Source organism: Phascolarctos cinereus, unplaced genomic scaffold, assembly GCF_003287225.1.
Source record: "Phascolarctos cinereus isolate Bilbo 61053 unplaced genomic scaffold, phaCin_HiC Scaffold_2;HRSCAF=192, whole genome shotgun sequence".
NCBI classification, from domain to species: domain Eukaryota; kingdom Metazoa; phylum Chordata; class Mammalia; order Diprotodontia; family Phascolarctidae; genus Phascolarctos; species Phascolarctos cinereus.
Genome location: NW_027555625.1, coordinates 306,566,276 through 306,584,118, shown reverse-complemented (window position 1 = coordinate 306,584,118; position 17,843 = coordinate 306,566,276). Strand labels below are relative to the sequence as shown.

The 17,843-nt window shown below is 41.4% G+C and overlaps 1 protein-coding gene across 1 annotated transcript in view; it reads right to left on the bottom strand.

Moving 5' to 3' along the window:
* The window catches only part of BRINP1 (BMP/retinoic acid inducible neural specific 1), a 180,207-nt gene extending 166,088 nt beyond the window's left edge, over nucleotides 1-14,119 (bottom strand). The window contains exon 1 of the mRNA XM_020990601.2: nucleotides 13,655-14,119. The gene's annotated coding sequence lies outside the window, so the exon portion shown is untranslated. The remainder of the gene's footprint in view (nucleotides 1-13,654) is intronic.
* Nucleotides 14,120-17,843: the final 3,724 nt, after the last annotated feature.

Here is a 17,843-nt window from a genome sequence, read left to right as displayed (position 1 = left end):
ATCTTATCTGGGAATTGCTGTTTCAGGTAGTGTTATTTACTATGGGCACAACCTGACAACAAAAATCCCAAAGATATCCCAAGAGCTCTTTCCTGCAATCAACACCATAACCACAACAACCATCATTGTGATAATATAACATGTTTTGACTCTTTAGTGTTATGTTTCCTAATGTACCTCCACATAATAGTCTTATTTTTTATTTCCCAGTATCAAAAGAACCTCCACTAAAACTCTTCTTTGATACCTCAAGGTAGCCTGCAAGTGACCACACCTTCTCAATGGCTAAGTCATCAAAAAAACAAGCTGACAGGTTCTACCAAACTAGAGAGGCTTTGATATATGGGTCTGCCAACAGATTTTATGCTTGAATTTGATGGACCAATCTAAATTAGTTTTGTAGAGACTCATCACCCAAGTACTCACTCTCAGGTGACATTTTTTCCCCATCCACAACAACTCATGAAATAATCTACTAAGGCAAAGGGAGGGAACTTACCTGCATGTATAAAGATAGTAACCACACGAATAAAGTAATAGAAACTTGAAGAACCATAAATTGAAAGTAGTATATTTACAACTTATGTGACATTGGTTACAATTTTGTGAGCATTAATTTACCCATCAGTAAAACGGAAGTAAACATACTTGCACTATCTAACTCATGGGATCATAATATGAGCACAGATGGTGAACATTAAAGTGCTATATGGTACATATCACTTGTTTCTCACTGTGCATGTCATTTATCTTCTCTGGGACTATTTCTTCATATGTGAAATACAGAACTTGGATTAAATGATTTTTAAGGATCCTACCATATCTAAACATGTGATCCTATTTAACTCTTCCTTGATTTTGAGTCCTAAATTTGAAATTTGATTGTAAGGTTCTTGAGGGAAAGGAACATGTGACTACCTTTTCTTATACTCTCTTTCTTATAAGAAATACTCCCCTGAGGACCATCCTTCTTGTAGTCACTGAGGAATTATTTTCCCCCAGTCAACTGAATTCAGATATAATCAGATAAAAATATTTTGAACTGAGAAGTCTTTATGTTCTTTTCTCAGCTTTTGAACCAAGATCTTATACATGTTCTCCCAAAGAAGCCTAACCTTCAAACTGCTGATAACACCCTGCCCCTCCTGACCTGTCCCTACAACATTTTGTGTCTTCTCTCTATACCACTTCTTTTGTAAGATATCCTGGGATTTCTACTCTCTGAGCTCATTGAGGCCCCTTCCCTCGATGTACCACTTACTACAACTCAGAATGGCTTTACCAAGCACTTTCCTAATCAGCCTCCAAGGAACGCTGACTAGTGGTTTGAGTGAAAACCTGAGATCTGGAAGTTCTTGGCTCTAGCCTGAAACCTTACATCGTGTCATCCTGTGACCAAAAGACTTCATCCCTGTCATCAAAGTGTGAACATATATGCTAACCTGAGATTCCCCAGCAAGACCTTGTGAAACTCATGGACTATTTTAGGAGGCTTTGAAGTCATTAGGTAGACAGTGTCAGGAATGTGAGTTATTCATGTTTCACCAGTAGGACAACAGCAACAATAACAGCAAAAGACAAAGTAAAAAATAGAGATGTCCTTTCAAAGGTTCCATTGTAATACCTGGCTCCTTCTCCCATGAAGATGAACTACTTTCCCATATAAGTAGACTGCTCATGTTAAGGCTGGAAATGGGATTAAGGACTCCAAGCTTAGCTCAGAAGAACATAAAGCTGGTCTATAATTTGCAGTAACAGAGCTATTGCTACAGAAAATATGGCTCCCATGCTTGAGAATTAGGGGAGTACTGGAAAATTCAGGAACTTAGGGGGGCCATCCAAAAAGGGTGAGTGTTTAGCCTCGAGGGAAAAAAAGACTTACGAGGGAAACACACACACACACACACACACACACACACACACACACACACACACACACACACACACACACCCCAGGAATAACCCTGCCATATTTCACTTCAATTTTTGTGGCTCTACCTCAAGTGATAGAGATCATCTACTGTCCTTAAACCTTTGTTCAAATTTATGTTCTGTTCCAGTTGTTCTTAAAATGTGATCTGGGAACCCTGAGAGTCCCTGGGACTTTTTCAGGGGGTCTGTGAAGTCGGATTTTTTTTATAATAATACTAAGATATTTTAATTTTCAATATGGTAAAAAACGTTAGACATAATCTATATAAACAAAAGCTCTGGGTGTGTGTGTAGGGGGAATTCTCAATAACTTTTTAATAGTGTAAAGGAGTCTTGAGATCAAAAAGGTTGAGAACCACTGTTTTATTCTACATCATTGTTCCTCCTCCATCTCCAACCTTGCCCCCCCCAAAAAAAAAGACTCATTAAGGATAGTCTGACAAAAAATAGTTCACTCTAAGGAGCATTTTAGAGAATTAACTACTAGAAAATGCCCGAATCTCTGGAGATAGGATCAGAAAGCACACTGAATCAGTAGCTTCAAGTGCTCCTAAATTTGCCATTTTTCCACTTCTCTGCACCAGTATTCCAGGCACACAAGCAGAAAAGAACATTACTTCTCATATTACTTGGTTCTGTCAAATAGTACCTTGTAAAAGTGGGGAGGTTTTCTAATTAACCACAGCAGTGTCCCCTTCAGTGCCCTTTTCCCTCTTGTCAAGCTTCCCTCTCAGTTCCTAAGTATCCCCTGGTTTTGTGAAGCACCTCTTCTTTACAGCTTCTGATAAACAGAATTACCCTATTGCATTAAGGATTTAGATGTGCTTCCAATCCTGAGGGTGAGGGAGGTGGGAGAAGGATTGGAATTTTTAAAAGTACTACATGGAGTCCAAAGGAATGGCTCTCAGCATGCCATTATGAAGTAAAAATGTATTTGGAGACAGAGGACTTAGGCATGATTCCCAAGTCTATTGTTTACCACCTGTGGGACCTTGGGCTAGAAAATCATCTGAGCTATAAGTTTCCATATCTGTAATAATAAAGGGGTTATAATAGAAGATGTGTAAGTTCTCTTCTATTTCTAAATTTTATGACCTTAATCCAAAGGAATGGGTTAATTATAATTGAAAGAACACTGATTTTGGAATTGAAAGAATTGGGTCCAAATTCTGACTCTGCTATTTACTCCCTGTGTGACCTTAACATTTTTTAGGTCTTCTGTTTATTAATCTGTAAAATAAGGTAATTCTGAGAGATATTCTCTAAACTTTCTCCCAGCTTGAAAATTCTATTGAGCTTTAATGATGGAGATTCAATCACCAATGCCAAAGATCATAGGAACATCAGTTTGGAACTATTGGACAGTTTCCTAGGTACCCCTCAAACATGACCATACAGAAAAATAACTACTCTGGCCCCACTATCAAGAATAGAAAGAGGGCTGACCAAAAAAAAAGTGGGTTATTCATTTTTCACCCTGGGTATTATGTTCAAAGTTCCACTAACTAGTCTCTGCATGACTCCATCCTGTTTATATGCATTCAAAATACAATTCTTTATGATGTCATCCAGCTCTTATCCACCTCTGGTCATTTATGCCCTTTCTCTTTTGCCATGGGTATTTTATCTCTTTTATAATGCTAGGTTCAAAGGTAGTAACCATGTATATACTGGAAGTACCAGGATCACATTATTACACACTCGAAAGATTAATCTATTTCCTATCTTTCCCAAACTCTCTTAAACATACACAAGTACCCATTTTCTTTTTTAACGGCTCCTGTGCATTGGGCAGACATTTTTTATAGTGCCATCCAAGGCTCCTTGTAGGTCTTTTTCCTCTGAGGCTCCTATAAACCCAGAGACCATCAACCTCTATGAGAAATTTAGGATATCCTCCCCACCACGTTAAAATGCCTTGTACTTACTTAAGGTCGATGTTTCTGTCACAGGACCTTGCAGTCCTTGGCAATTTTGCTGAGACTTCTCCTGCTTTTGCAAACCTACAACCACCCCTGGCTTCTACTGATTCATGAGATGTTCTTCCTCCAAGCTGGTAATACCTAGGGCTCAAGTCTGAAGATAGATTGCCTATAATGGTTCTGATTCTAATTAGTTTTCTTCAGAGAAGAAATCACAAACTGGCTATGCTCGTCTTTTTATGGCAAAATCAACTTCTCATCTATAATGCCATTGCTCCCATGAACCTTCATGAACCATCATTCCTCATAGGGATTTCCACAGGCTCATCAACAAAGCTTCTGAAAATCCAAATAAATTATGTCCTGGGAAACTCTTAGGGCTGTGGTTGGCTTAACCCTTGTGAAGGGTTTGAACTGCTCAGACCTGCTATTTGCAGGGAGTCCTGCTGCTCTGACCTTTGCAGCTTACACAGAAAAGTGGCATCTAGATCTTGTTAATTGCCATATGAATCTACCTCTGCAGCCCTGGGGGAGATAGTCTCTCTATGGTTCCCAGGATCACTCCTGTGTCTTCATACAAAGCAGGGCACTGGGGAGACAGCCCCCTGCTCTTTGAAAACTGGCACTGTTCACAAGTAGATATTTTATACGCTCATCTGGACCTCCACTGCTTTGTGTTTTATTCCCTCCTGACTCCTCAAATGGATACCATCCAGGTCCCATAATTTACTGCCCTTCACTTTCTTACGAAATATCCTCACTCAATGTATTCTCCTTACGGCCACTTACAGTCTCCAAAAGAAAGTTCCCTTGAGAGAAAATTTCTCCTTTCCTCTCAGATGAAAATAATTAATTTAAATTCTCTTTAGCCTCATTTTTGTCTTTAATTTTCTCCTTTGCCCCCTAGTAGCTCAGAGGATCTATAGATACCTAAACAGCTTTCTCAGAGATGGCATGCTACAAACTGCCCTGGATTGCATCATGGAGTTGGCCTGTCCTCAGGACAATAACAAGACACCGCTAGTAATATTCATCTTACTACTGAAATCAATCCTTATCCCTTTCTTTAGTAGAAGCTTTCACTCTTTCATGACCTAACCCTTACAGTGGCAACTATAGCATATGAGATCATAGAATTTAGAACGGGAAGGGATATTAAGGATTTTCTAGTCCAAATTCATTTTGTAGATGAGCAAAATGAGGCCCAGAGAGAAAAAAGTAGCTTTTCTCAATTCACATAGTGAGCAAAAAATTGTGATTTCAATCAAATCTTTTGGCTCCAAATTCATTGTACTTTCTGCAATATTACACTGACTGTCCTCCACACCATGGTGCTTTTCCTAACTCCTTTTTTTCCCTATAAATTTTTCAACAATTTTCAATTTTTAGCATTCCCCCTAAAAATACAACTCTGTCATTTCACATTTAACCTCTTACATTTATGCATCTCCCCTACTTCACTCCTTCCCCCTGCAAAGTCCTTTCCCATCTATTTTTCACAACAGTGAGGAAGTTGTTGTAGAGTGGATAAAGCACTGAACTTGGCATAAGGAGGCCTGTATTCTAACCCCAGGACCATAATTAGCTAGCTGTGTTGCCCTCACACAAAAGACATCCCTTCTCTGGGCTTCAGGTTCTGTCTCTATAAAATAAGGTCCCTAAACTAAATCAGGCATTTTTAACCTGGGATCTATGAACTTAGACAGATATATAGAAATGAAGAGATAATTGTATATGTGTGTAATGTATGTATATTTTACTAGTAATCCTATGTATTTTATTTTATGTATTTAAAACCATTCTGAGAAAGGGTCTTCTGGCTTCTCCACACTGCCAAAGGGGTCCATAACATAAAAAAAGGTTAAGAACCCACAGATAACATGAAACAGGGTCTGAAGACTTCTGAGAGTCATGCCCAAAAGAATAGAGAAGGATTTACATGTGGACAAGAACACGGCTGCCGTAAACCTTGGTATACAGCTTCATTAGTACCTAAATTCTATGGCATTCTCAGTGCTTCATACCTAAAGCAGCTCAGCACAACCTGGCACTTGGCTTCCTAGAGATACACACAACTATAAGGGCATACAGAGACACACAGGAAATGGCATCCATGGACATGATAACTCCAAAACTTCAATACTCTCCCCTAAATCTCCACTCAAAATATTCTATACTCTACAACCATAGTGTAATGATGTAGCCTATACAAACAGCAACCCAGAGGTTCTGACTCTCCTTGATTTTATCTACTACAGAAAATTAAACCTTAGAGTAGAAAAGACTTTGCTGTCTTTCTTAAGGTTATTGACAGCAATTTTTAACTTCCTACCTGCACCATCAACTGTACTGTTCCTCTGATTATAGTAAAACAAATAAATAATGAAATTTCTGAGGTCCTTCCCAATTCAAAATTCTACATATCTGAAGTAGGCAATTAATTTATTATTATCCCCACTTGACAAAGGAAGAAACTGAACCTGGGAGAAGAGAAATGACTTACCAAGGTTTCTAAGCTGTAAGTCCAATACGTATATCATGATTCTTAGTTCAATATTCTTACACTGAGAATTCACTATCCTCTTTAAAGTCAATAAGAATGCTTGTCTGAGCTATTTCAAAAGGGTTCTAATAGATATCCATACTGATTGTCACCTTCAGTGACAGTGACCCTCTAGGCCTTGATATAGTACAGAACAGCAATCTCAAAGTGTGTTTGGGAGGAACCCTGTGGGTCCCTGAGACCCTTCTGGGGAAGAAATCCTTTACTTTCATAATACTAGGATTTTGAATTTCTGGTATGGTAAATATCAATTGATATAACCTACATAAGCAAAATCTCTTTGGGGGGATCCTCAATTATCGTAAAGATTGTAAAAGATCTTGAGATCAAAAAGTTTGAAAATTACCTGTACAACAAACATGTTTATAGAGGGAAAACAACTTGTCCAAGGTAAAATACAGAAGAAACATTTGCATCACAGCTTAGAGGGCTGCCAGGAAGGGGTGAAACTAGATGATTTCTAAATCCTATCATTTTAGAACACTGTTAGATAAGATCTCACTCTCTAGAGAGAAACCACAGCTTAGCAACCAGGAGGGTTTTCATCTTCTAATATGAATACTTCTGTGAGCCTTCTGGATTAACCTCAGATCCCTCTTCATCAACCTCAAACATAGCAATGCAACTACCCCCCCAATAACAACCTGATTTAATACCTACAATGTCAGGGGTATTAGAAATGACAAAGTGAATTGCCTTAGTCCATGCAAATACGTCATCAGTGCTCACATAATGGTTGTGGTCTCCAGAGCTTCCTACTTGAATATATAGGTGGAATTTAAGCAGGTTAGTTTTTTTTTTTAATTATAGGATAGAATAAAGAGAGGTCAGGAAACCAAGGTTCTAATATTAGATGTGCAATGGATTTTCTGTGTAAACAATTATCACTGTGTTTCTTTTCCCCCACCTATAACAAGGAGAAATAAAATTCCCAACATTTATCCCTGTCTATCTCTCAGTGGATGAATAAGGTAATAAATATTATACATTCTCATATGTGTATGTGTGTATGTATGTATATATGTATGTATGTATGTATGTTTTTCCTTCCCCCAGGTGTGAGAAAATCTCTTGTTTTAAAAAATCTATCTCTAATGTTATATTTCCAGATTATATTCCCCAACCTCTATCTTCTCTGCCTTTGCAATTTACCATCTCCAGTTGTCTCCCTTCACTTCTCTAAATTCTTCTTATTGGTTTAGAGTTTAATATCCCTAGATTTTCAAAGAATGTGACTAAAATGTTCCATAACCTTTGATACAGAAATCCCACTGCTAGTCATATACCCCAGAGAAGTTGATGATAAAAGGAAAGGCCTCCCATACATCAAAATATTCAAAGCACCATTTTTTTTTATGGTAGCAAAGAACTGGAAACAAAATAGATGTCCATCAACAGGGAATGGCTAAATCAATTGTGGTGCATGAACATAGGCAATGATACCCATGACGAATAAAGAGAAGCATGGAATAACTTAAATTAACTGATGAAAAGTGAAGTGAACAGAATCAGGAAAACAATATATATAATAACTACAAAAATATAACCTGAAAAAATAACAAGAACAAAACAACCAAAACTGAATTCTGTGAAATTATAATGACTGTTTGGCCTCTAAGAAGAGATATGAGAAGATGTCTCCTCCTGCTCATTTGCAGAAAGGACCTCATGGATGTTGAATACTGCACTGATATGTTAACTTTGTGGATTTTTTTCTTCCTTCTTTTTTGTCTAATGTGTGTGTGTGTGTGTGTGTGTGTGTGTGTGTGTGTATATACTTTCTCAGAGAGAGGTTGGTGAGAAACAGTGGAAAATGCAGGTGATATAAAGACAAAATATATCAATAAACTTGTTTAAAAGAATTGTGTATTTCTAGAAATATTAATATTAAGGAACTTGGTGCTAGATCCTTCTAAAAGTAAAACATTAGAATAACTCTTCAGGGTGGCAGGGGGAAAAAGACTAATATGATGCGATTCTGGCAGGGAAATTTGCTGCTAAACTTGCAATTATATCCCTTTTGCTTTGGGGTCAAGAGGATCTCTTAAGAAGCCTTGGTTCTCACTAACTTAGAGTTTTCTCCTATTTAGAAGCATAATCAGTCACTTCTTTCAGTGGTCATAAGAATGTAGGTGGGTGAAGCACAAAAACCATCATCCTGGATGATGGTCATCAGAAATCATCATGCTGGTGAGGATGAGGCCTCTGATGAGGTCATCATAACATGGATTTGGAGAAAGCATGGTAAGGATAGTGATTATAACAATCCGGTGTACGGAGCTCAGCTCTGGAAACTATACTTTGAGAATAACATTGACAAACACAGAATCACCCAGAAGAAGGCCACAGTGTTGAAAGGTATTGAAAACCAGTCATATGAAATATTAAAGAAATTGAAAAATTTAACATGAAGAATAATATATGGGAGAGGGGGAGGCAGGTAAAGATGAAGAAGATCATAGAGCTTTCTTCAAGGATCTTATAGAAATTATAATTTTATGGAATCTTTTAGAAAATAAAGCAAATTTACTCTAGGTGGCTCCAGAGGGCAGAACTAGGACCAATGAATAGAAATCACAGAGCAAAATGTTAGGTCAATAAAAAGAACTTTCTAATAATTAGAGTCTTCCAAAATTGAAACAAAATACTTTCTTAGCTCTTTTGTTTTATGCTTTATTACGATTGGGAGTGTTCAATCAGAGACTATATTACTATATTTCAGAGATTCTCTATAAGGAGTTACACATTGGTTGCAAGGTTGGACTAGAATGTTTCTCCCAATTCTAAGATTCTCTGATTCTGATTTTTCCATATTATAATCACAGCATTAATGGTATCCCCCCCCAGATATTCTTAACTTTCTTTTAACAATATATAGTGGATCCATAATCTTTGCATTTCTCCAAATCTGTGTAGAATCATATATATATATATGTATATATGTACGTACATATATTATCATGCAATAATGGCATACAAGGGACAATATTAAAGCAATAGTAGTTTGTCATCAAGTAATGGCATGGCAATTGTCAAAAGAAGAAAGTCAACAGTGTAGGCTAGATTTATACTCAGGAAAGAGCAATATACCTCTGAGTTTTCTTATTGCTCCCTTCTCTAATGAGGTTTTCAGTTCTAAATCTATGATCTTGTTTCCAATGTAGTTATAGAATTATAGACTGTCTGAGCTGGAAGGAACCTTAGAACATCCAATATTAGAACCAGAAGGACCCTTAGAACATGGAATGTTAGAAATGAAAGCTACCTTATACAAAGGATGTCCAAGATGGAAGAAACTTTAGAATATTAAATTTCAGAACCTGGAGGGACCTTTTGAATTTGAATGTCAGAGCTGGAGGAAATGTTACAGCATAAAATATTAGAACTGGAAGGGGTCTTTAGAATACAGAACAAAAAATGTGAGAACCAGAAAGAGTCTAATAGCATAAAGATGGGAGTTACCTTAGACATAGAATTTCAGAACTTGAAGGGAATTAATTTAACTCAATTATTTTACAGAATGAAAAAAATAAAGGTGCCTGCAGGGAACATAAGTTAACAATGACCTCACGAAAATAAATAGAAGAATCAGGACTCACACTCAAGTCTTTTGACTCCTAGTTCAATCCTCTCGCCACTTTACCAGACTCCCTAACTCCCAGGAATTGAGAAAAACCACAACCAAAAATAAAACAACAAACAAAAACCCTTGTGTGCTTGAGGTCCCTTTTGAAGGTAAATCCTTTGTCTCTTTGGTCTTTACCTCAAATTCTAGAGGATAATTATAGATGATAGCAAAAGAGAGAAGCTCATTGGGTTCTGATGGTACTGCCCTAAACCTATTCCAGCCAGGACCAGCCTGTCTAAACTCAGCAGGGTCCCAACAGCTGAATCCTAGCTGGTATTTCCCTTAGTGGTTCAAGTGGAGTCAGAGCTCCCCCTTCTGGGAGCCAAAGCACCCTCAATCCTAAAAAAAAAAAAAAAATCTTAAGAGGTTCTATTGGCAGAAGGCACACAGACACCCCTACACACACACATCACCCTTCCCCCAGGAAGGTTTCCTAGCATCTTTCTCCAAGAGGAATGGACCTTCCTTGAAAACGAGATGCCATCTCTATCCTACAAATCCCCCAAAGACTCTTCATAATTAGTTCCCCCCTCCCCCTGCCCCCAGGCTAGAGACTTGCCTTTCTAATAAGGAAAAAGGCAGAATATGTGAGTCCTTGCTGATGGAAAATACTTATTTGTTTTTTGGGAGGAGGGAGGAGTTGTCTCAAATTGTCAAGACACTAAAATGGCAAGGATATATGCTTCTATGTTCACTTGTATACAAGCTTTTGGGAAAGTCCCTGACTAATGGGGGAGATAGGTTTGCTTGGAAACATACAACCATTTACATATCTATATCTTTATAGATCTATCTATCACATAAACAAATATTGCCTTCTGGAATTAATAGCCCAGGGTGAAGTTGTACAGAGGGCTTGCTGTACTTCTAGTCAACCTTTCTAGGGTAGGTATGGATTGTGTTTTTGGTGGGAGAGAATTGTCTCAAGGTATTGTATATACATGTGTGATTATGTATGTATATATGAATATGTGAATTGTGAGTAATAGTAAAGTGTGTATATGTATTAGCATGTTTATATGTGTGTATACATGACCACTTGAGTCTGTGCATATTGAATATGTTTTATGTGCCTCTATTAGTGGCCATGTTTGAATCATGTGAATGTGAGCATGAGTCTTTGAGGATCTTAAGACTATGCATGTGTATGTTTATGAACATGCATAAGATGAGGGTGTAATCCCTCTGGGAACAAGTGTTCTAATTGGAGTAGTCACACTTAATAGGTCTTTGCAATAAGAAGTTTGAGAGCTCAGTAGAAACGCTTCATTGGAAAAATGGCTTGAATCAAGGACAGGGAGGGTGCCTTAAAGTGTCTAAATAATCAAGCACCTAGAAATGAAAAATCTCAAACACTTTCATCTAATAACATCATTTTCTCACCTCCCTTTTACCCTAATGTTCTGGAACTGCTCTTTGAAATAGGCTTCTTAGAGCAAGTGACACATTTCCTCCAGACCATATGAGGGGTTTCTGAGGTGGGAGGCTTGGTCTCTAGCGAGCAGACTTCTGCTGTTTGCATGTGCCTGCATGTAACACAGGCACCCACGCATGCTAGGGCAGACTTCTGCAAACACATGTTCCCTTTTAACTCTCACTGAAGAAAGGTGGAGAAAGGCATCAATCCCAAGCAAGCTCAGGGAATTTTCCTCCCCAAACAGTGGGTAGCTAGAGCCATGGCTGCCCCTTACTCACTTCCCATAGATTGTTACTGTATTTGTGCAACTGTTTTGTCCAAAGCCTCCCAGTGTGTCATAATGGATAGGCCACTAGATTTGGAGTCAGAAGGCTTAGGTTTGAATCCTTGCTCTGTCATTTATTACCTGTGTGACCTTGGGCAAAGTAACTTCTGTTCTGGACCTTAGTTTCCTCATCTAAAAGATGAGGGACTGGGCTCAATGATCTCTAAGTCCCTTCTAACTCTTATTCCTATTATGTTATCATCCTACATTGGTGGAGTAACAGCTGCTGAGTCTGGAAGACATGCAAAGAGTCATAAAACCCAGTGTGGGCACCTTTTCTGCTGAGTGGCAGAAAACCAGGAATGGAATCCTTAGGCAGCCCTCAAGGCTATGCCAATAGCTATTCAGTGGTCAAGAGACTTACTGAGCTCCAGACCCTGAGTAGGTAGGTAGAAAGAAGCAGGCAAGGGCTGGGCCCAGAGTTTGAAGTAGGTGGACAATGTTCTAAAAAACCTCCAAGTGGCCTCAATGCCCTTCTCAGTAATCTTATAGCGAATTAAGAAATCCAGAGCAATGGAGTCAATTATCAACAAGCTCAGGCCTCCTCCACCCAACTATCCTCAGCCTCTTATCCGCTAAAGCCTGTCTTCTTCAGCATCAAAAAATAAAACCGTCCCCTGATCTTCCACATACAGCTCCCTAACTTCCTACAGAGACCCTCAGATGAGGAAAGAGGGAAAGGATTCTGTTTCTGTTCATACACATGCCTCCTTTTAGCCCTGTATCCCTTTGGGGATGGGGTGGGGGGAGTGCACAGAGTAAATTGAAACCTTGAGTCTAGACCTCCAAAGGAGTCCAGCTTAAAGGAACACTCCCCACCTTCATCCCTTTCCACGGGCTGCCCAATTTAAAAAACCTGTCAGAATCCCCTCAGTGAAAGTAATTGGGGAGAGGGGTGACTCCGCCTCCCCAAGAGGAACCCTAGAAAACTTGGCCTGCATCCTCTCCCAAGCCAAGACAGGTGACCCTGCTGTTATTCCTGCCCCAGAAGGAGGAACCTCTTATCTGTAGACTGGACAAGTCCCAGACTGGGAGCCCTACCCGCACCCATGTCTTTCCAGCCTCATCCTTTCTACCCTACCCAGTTTCTCTGAATTCCCATCAGGGTCCAAAGCATTCAGCCCAGTATGGGATTTAAAGTGACAGCAGCTCATTTTTCTCCCCAGCTCCTCTGTCCCTAGACCAAATCAAATGGTGTGTTAAGTGCAGAGGGCACCAGATTCATCTGAGATATTTTTTCCTTGTTCGTATCCACATTAGGATTAAAAGGAGAGTTTGCGCTCCTCCTCGCTACACCCCCAAATCCCCTAAGCCCCCAAAGGGCGTCCACAAAGCGTTCTTGATGGCTACGTGATCCTACGGTCCAAATCCCTATGCGTGTAGACGCAAATTAAAAGCAGTCACATACACACACAGCACAGGCAGCACACAATACATACAAACACACAACACATAACACAAAACACAACCACACATCACACACGAACACACGACACAAACGCACAGCCCAGACATTCAACGCACGCAAATTCACCACACACTAACACACAGCACACATCTCCAGACCTTAAGTAGGTTACAGGACCTCTAGTCTCCCCTCTTTGGCCCCCACCCTCCTTACACACTTTCTCAAAGCTGCATTTAACTCCTTACTCCCCGAGGCTATGAGGAGACCCCGGTAGGTTGGAGCTTCTTCACAGCTCGACCAGCCAGCGGGGGCCTTGGAACAGCGGACGGAGAGAGGGAAGGCGACCCAAGGGGAGAACTGAAAGGAGAGCCACGATAGTGATTCTTCCCCCTACACCTCCAATGCGGTCGGGGGCCGAGATAGCCACTCCAAATCCCCCTGGCGCGGCTTCCGCCTTACCTGATCTCAATGTCCCTCACGGGCCGGGAGCTGTACGAGGGTGGCTTTTATTCGGCTCGGGGGGAACTTAGAAGAGACGTGTGTCCGGCGCGCATACTGGGGGCCGTGCTGCGACTGCAGGGGTAGGGATACCTGGATGCTAGCAATCCTTTTCATACTCAGCTTTCAAGTCCCCTTCCGTGATCCAGATGGCCGGCATCTAGGGAGGCTGCACAGCCTGGCTCAGCACAGTCTTTCCCGGGTCCCCAGGTCTGTCAGTCTTCCTGTTACCCTCCCGCTCTCTCTCACTAGCTGTCTTGCTCCCACTCTGATTCCCTGGTTTGCCTCTAGCCGATCCACCCGTAGATCGCAGCTCGCAGCTCGCAGCTCGCAGCTCGCAGCTCGCAGCCCGCAGCCGTGGGCACAGGAGCGCGGCGGGCCGAGAATGGAGAGGGGCAGGTCCAAAGGAGACGCGTTCTCCGGGTGGGGAGCCGCGGAGGCTGGGCTACGCGGGGGGAGGAGGGACTTAAACGGCGACGGGCGGAAACGAATGGGAGGCGGAGAGGGAGGAGGAGCCCAGCTAGGGGACTTTATTCTAAGGAGGGTTTTGTGCATCATTAGAAAGAGGAGGAGGGGAGCGAGGCCAAGCGGAGGAGGGATGGCTGCCGAAGAACTGGGGAGAAGCCATGCGGGAAAGGGGAAAGGGTGGGTCCCAGAAGAGTGTGTGCGTGTGCGTGTGCGTGTCCGTGTATGTGTATGTGTTCGTGTGTGTGTGTGTGTGTGTGTGTGTGTGTGTGTGTGTGTGTGTGCCCGCGCTCGCCTGCGCCTGGGGAAGATGCTTCCGTGTGTGAGCATGTGTATGAGTGTGTGTGTATTGGGGTTGGGGGGGTGCATCTCTGGGCTGGGCACAAGATACTAGACATACGTTGCTCGGTGTTTGCTTGTGCTAAACGTGTTGTTGCCGACAGGGAATGTGGTTGTGCACCTCTGTGCCTTCCATAGAAGGGGTAGCTCACATGGATGCTAGACAGAGTGTGCCCACGTCTATGTATGTGTCCTAGTGTGCGAGAAGCGGAGCATGGGATTACTAAAGTGTGTCTGTGTAGTTCTGTCTCCCCTCACAAGGGATCATATACGTTTCGATGTGAGACGCAAGAAACATGAATATGGATGCATGTGACTGCAAATCTGTGGATGAAGCTGATTATGGGGTTGCTGAATGTTATAGATGTGTGGTTTGATGACTCTATATGTGTTCCTGTGTGTATGAAGTGAAGCGTTCTATTGCTGAGTGTGTCTAGGCGTGCGAGAGTTCAGCACGTCTCTTAATATGGACATGGGGCACAGAAGTGAAGGGGAGGAGCCGGCAAAGTTCTCTGGGGACCTCAGGAAAAGGAGCCCTTCGGGAGGATGGATGGAGAGAGGTGGTGTGTGTGTGTGTGTGTGTGTGTGGGTGTGTGTGGGTGTGTGAGTGGCTGGTGGTGATGAGTGGGGAGGGTAGTGCACGTAGAGCAGCGTACTCTGACTTCTGCTGGAGACAGGAAACCCAGGAAATGCGGCTAGGCAGTGCGGCTGTAGGGGCTTCGCCCAGAGAACAGGAGGCCAGGAGAAAAATAAAATGTTTTTCTTCAATTTTAACTGATAAAATCGGAGTCGCCAAAACCCAGTCACCTGGTGGGGAAGAGGAGAGAGCAATGTAGAAAATGTCTGGGGAGGCAGACTTGGAAGAGATGAGAGGTGGAGAGTTGAGGGACCCGGCTAGAAGAAATGAAGACCGGAAAGAGTGATGCCGAGGGTCCCAAAAAAGGAGGAAGGAAGGACCAAGGAGAATGAAAACGCCTTCCAAAACCAACGAAGGGTGGTAGAGAGGAAGGCAAACGGGTTTGGGATATTCGTTTAAGACCACGAACAGGGATGAGAGCAGGAATAAGAACAGCAGTCTCGATGACTGATGGAGACTAGCGATTGTCACTAGCAGGTTAGCAGACTGCATCTCTCTTCTTGGTCAGTATATCACAAGAGTAACTGGTAGCAGGACGAGGATAGCTGGAAGTATTGGACTAAACAGAAGGCCAAAGCACTGGATGAAGAGCCTTTCATTAGTATTAAGTTCAGAAGACAGCGGCATCCTGCAAGCTTCTATTCAACAAAAAGGGGGGTGGGGTGGCAAGCAATCTACCCTCTCTATAAAGGATAGACAGACAGACAGACAGAGACAGACAGACACAGAGAGAGTTCATCAGATGGATTCCCAGAGTTCAGGGTGCCTTGGACAAATTTGGGTTTGTCCAGTAAGCAGAGCTTTTCAGGACAGTGGACAGCTCCACAGCCTCAAGTCCTAGATTGAACATTTTGAGCTAACCAAAAGGGGAACTGCCTTCCCCCCCACCCACACTCCAGGCTTCACTTAGCACCGGTACTCAGTGAATTCATGTACTCAGTGAATTCATGAGTAATTTTGTCCTCGTCTTATGAGATCAAATGGAGATTACAGTCCTACACACAAACCTCTGCTCCATGGATCCACCATGGATACAATTACCTAGCCCTGAGTCTGGCTGTTTTTCTCTATCTCTCTCTGTCCTCTCTTTCTCAGTCTCTCCATGCTCTCTTTCTCTTTTTCTCTTTCCCTTCCTCCTCACCCTGGACAGAGCTAGGCAGCAACAGCCCTAGTGGGATAGGAGATTTGCTGTACTTGAAATAGGTTTGAAGCAACTGAGAAACAGAATCAAGGAAGCTAAAGGCAAGTTGGGTCTCAATACTGCTTCCTCCCAGCTTGTCTGCTTTCCTGACCAGTCTCAGGATGGGCTTCATTCCAGATGCCTGAGACAGGAGGGAACCAAATACTGCAGAGCAATTGTCCTCCTTCTCTCTCTCTCCTCCCCCCACTCCCAACATCACACACACACACACACACACACACACACACACACACACACACGTACGTTCCCACAGGAACTGAATTTACATTCCTTATTCAAACTGATGTTTGAAAAAGACACAGAGAAGTGTGGGCAGGCCAAAAGGAGAAAGATAAGAGACAGAGAGAGGAAAAGAACAAAAGGGGATAGGACAGGAAGACAGGAGGGAAGGAAATAGAAAAGGAGGAGAGGAGGACAAGGGAGGGGAGGGGAGCGGAGAAGTAGAAGCCTTGATGTTCACAAGTTTCAAATAGAACTTCAGCCTTTCCGAATTTAAGTTAATTTTCACTTGACATCATTCAACCTTACCACTTCTGTGAAGATAGGTTTGGAGAACCATAACAAAAAATCTCCAAAGATTCCTTATTCATCAGGAATGTTCTAACAGACAAGTATTCCTAATGAGCTGTGAAAAAGGGAGCCAGACATATATGAGATAGAATTTTTGTAGAAACACAAAATATTTAGTGTGAAGTTGGAAGAGAAAATGTTTAGAGGCCAAAAATTTCATTTGTTTTTCCTTTTCTTCTTCCTCCTTCTCTTCCTCTTTTCCTAATTCCAATTCTTCTTCTCTTCAAATCCTTATTATATATATATATATATATATATATATATATATATATATATATCAAGCAGTTTGATATGTATGATAAATGTTGTTTTCGCCCATGCCAGAGGGTGGAGGTGAGCAGCTGTTTTCTAATTTCATTGAAAATGCCAAAAGACTTGCTCCCTAAAGCAAAAAGTTTCCTGACTTTCTGATTAAAAATATCTGAAGATACTAGAATAATACTAATCCATGAAAGTCCTTGACTTGCTAAAAAAAATATAACCTACTGGGATCCAGTAGACTTGGATCCTGTTCATTTATTCAAAGTTGTGAGGAACTAGAGGAACTCCATCTTCCCCCTTTTACAAATCAGGAAACTGAGGCCAACAAATATGAAATGAGTTACCCAAGGTCAAACAGAAATTAAGAGATTGATTCAAAACCAGCTTTCTTTTTTTTTTCCTGGTGCTGATTCTTCCTCCAAATCTCTGCCTGACTTCATCTTTCTGGTCTTCAGTTTCCTCATTCATAAAATTATGGGGGTAGAATTATATAATATCCAATGGAACTGTGGGGCAGGGAAATCTTCTCTACTTTTCCAGGTCAGAACTTTTTATGTATATGTCTCTGTCTTACAGAGTTGCTTGGACACTGAGACACTGACTTCCTGAGTGTCAAATAGCCAGTGTGTTGTCAGTTATAATGTTACTCCAGGCTCTGAGATCAACTGTCTATCCAC